Genomic DNA, 2,968 nt, shown 5'->3' with positions numbered 1-2,968 from the left:
CTTCTTTGTGAAGGAAAGATTGTAAGAGGGGACAAAGGTTGAAGCAGGATATCAGTCTTGGGATGATAGATGAAATGATTATTCAAGGTATAATTTGAAGGAAGCTTCCACAGGATTTGCTGGTGAATTAAATTGGAGATTAGAAAAAAAGAGAAGTGTTGATTATTGTTTCAAGTTTTTTAACTTTAGCTTCTAGGAGGATGGAGTTGCCACACTGAGATAGGGAAAGCCAGATGTAGATCAGATTGTGAGGGTTAGATTAGAAGCTCAATGTCTGTCTTATAAAGTTTGAGATACCTGTTAAATATCCAAGTATGGATGTTGAAAGACATTTAAACACATCAATTTGGAGTTTAAGTGAGAGATCTGGCCTAACAATGTAAATGTGGGCATTATGAGGTGGTATTTAAAGCCACAAGATTAAAGAAGATAACACAGAATGTGGATCTAGATGGAGAAGAAGGCAAAGGTCTGAACTGGTTGGGTGAGAGAGCCCAACATTTAGAAGTTGAGGAAATAAGGAAAAACGGCAAAGGACTAGAAGAAAGTTAAGTCAGTGAAATAGTCACATCTGGGTGACAAGAGAAGAAAAATATTTCAAAAAAGAGGACATCAAAAGACATGAGAGTATATGTCAACAACAAAAAAGACAGTTCATAGTAGATTTATCCATATACCCCACACTTGGGAACAACCCAAATGCCTAAGCAGGTGAATGAATAAACAAATTATGGTACAGTCCTACAATGGAATACTACTCAGCAATGTAAAAGAATGAACTACTGATATCTCCAATAATAAGGATGAATCTTTAGGCATAATGACAAGCAGGATAAACCAGACATTCAAGACTGCATGTTCTCTGATTCCATTTACATGAGTAAGGAAAGACAAATAGGCATTGACTAGGAATGGAGTTCAAACAAACTTACTGGAGTAATAGAAAAGGTTTTCATCTTGATATATATCACCATGTATATACCTGGTGTTTACACAGGTATATACATATATAGCAATTTCTCAAGCTTAGTCTTCAAATCTGTGAATTTTACTATATCCAAATTATGACTCAGTAATAAAACAAGGGTGGGAGGAAGAGGGTATGAGAATGATATCCTATGCTATAGACTAGAAGGACAAAAATAGAATAAGTGATCTTTGCCCGGAAAGAGTTTATTTATCAGTCCAAAAATAGAAAATGCAAAGATTTCCTCTTCAGAAGTAGAGGGCTGCATACGTCTCTGTTTTTACACTCTTTTCTGTAGAACTTCCTCTTGCTCCACCTTTCATCATGCCCACTTCAGTCAACAGTCACATACCTTAGAGGAAACAGGAGAACATGTTGAACAAGTTATCTTGGTAACAGAAGTATTTTTATGGCTGGCCCTTTGGCTCTGTCCTCCTTGTCCCATCCTCCCTATTCCCACTACTCCCCCATGTTATATGCTTGAACTTTCTATTAAGCCCTCTATTGATTGTTGATTCTCCCCACAAATGTTCATTTCTCTATTTGATCCTTAATCTAATTTTTATTCTGAACTTGTGCAGTTGTTTGCATCTAATTTTTAGCACATTCAGTTTGTTTGAATTTCAAATCCCTGAAACTTCACTTTCCTTTGATAAGTTCTTCACAGCCTGGATAGGTTTTCCCCCAGCAGCTACAAAACTTCTTTAATGGACAGAAAATTATTTGTTTGTTTTCCAGTGATCTCTGAACTTATTATTGGTCACCTGCTTACCAAGGGATGCCCCACTACTGATGCCTTAATGCCTCAGAACTTTGGTGTCATTGACCTCAGATACCACTTTGCTGTCCACAATTCTGCAGGTGGTGGTCTTCTGGATAGATTGAAGGGAATTTCTGCTGTCCAGGGCATCACTAAGATAGAGGTCAACCCCTTCTTCTAGAAGGTTGCAATAGGTAGAAATCTCAACCTCCAATTTGACCTTGATGTTCAGCAGGGCCTTTCCTCCTAGGCCTGGTGCTGTCACTCTGCCCAGGTCTGGGCCATCTCTGATGCCAAGTACAATAGGGTCCCATTGAGTTGTTTCATGTATGTGACATAGCATATCTCCACCTCCATCAATATGTTCTCAAAATTGGCCTTCAGATTTCTCATGGAGTCCAGATTAATCTCCAAGGACGAGACCATCCATCTCAGTTTCGTGAGCAGCTCCTATCTCAGCAATCTGCAAGGTGACCACTGTGGTGTTTTCCTCAATCCACTGGGACCTGTATTTGTCTCTCTCCTCTCAGTTCTTCTACTGGGCCCATATGTCCACCATGATCTTGCTGAAGTCCAAAGATTTGGGAGCATCCAACTCTACAATCAACCCAGAGTTGGCAATCTGGTTTTGTAGACCATTTACTTCCTCCTCATAGGTCTTCATGAAGAGCAGCCTCTCCTTAAGAGCCTCGATCTCTGTCGCCAGTGGCAGCCAAGTGACATTGGTGTCATCAGTGACCTTTCAGAGCCCATTGATGTCACCCTCCACAGACCAACTCATGGCCTACTCCTTCTCATATTAGACTTTGAAGTCATCAGCAGCAAAATGAGCATTGTCAATCTGTAGAATCACGTGGGCATAGCTCACAAACTTTCAAAGATCTGAGCCCTCAGGTCCTTTATGGTCTTGAAGTAATGTCCCTAATCTCTGACCTGAGGTCCCTTCTTCACCAGGTGTTCCCAGATTGTGTTGTCTAGCCTCCAATTATCAGCCTCCAAGGCTTCTTACCATCTTAGGTAGAAGGCCAGATAGGCATTCAGGCATTGCATAATCTCTTCATTTTGGATCCACTCTATGCCTGCCGGACCCCCAGCCATCTCTGAAGCCAGGCCACTCCATATTCTAGTAAAGTGGAACACAGGAATCCGAATGCTAGCATCTGCATAGATGATGGCCATGCTGCTGGCTGGCTGGTCCCATGGCTGGGTAACTAGATGGAGCCCAGGATCCAGTTGTTTGT

The 2,968-nt window shown here is 41.1% G+C and overlaps 1 pseudogene; it reads right to left on the bottom strand.

Moving 5' to 3' along the window:
- Positions 1-1,718: 1,718 nt before the first annotated feature.
- On the bottom strand, positions 1,719-2,508 carry LOC118708442 (annotated as a pseudogene).
- Between the last annotated feature and the right edge of the window lie 460 nt (positions 2,509-2,968).

Source organism: Pipistrellus kuhlii, unplaced genomic scaffold (assembly GCF_014108245.1).
Source record: "Pipistrellus kuhlii isolate mPipKuh1 unplaced genomic scaffold, mPipKuh1.p scaffold_m20_p_6, whole genome shotgun sequence".
In the NCBI taxonomy this organism is placed as follows: Eukaryota; Metazoa; Chordata; class Mammalia; order Chiroptera; family Vespertilionidae; genus Pipistrellus; species Pipistrellus kuhlii.
The sequence above is the reverse complement of the archived record's forward strand: the minus strand, read 5'-3'. Positions and strand labels throughout refer to the sequence as shown.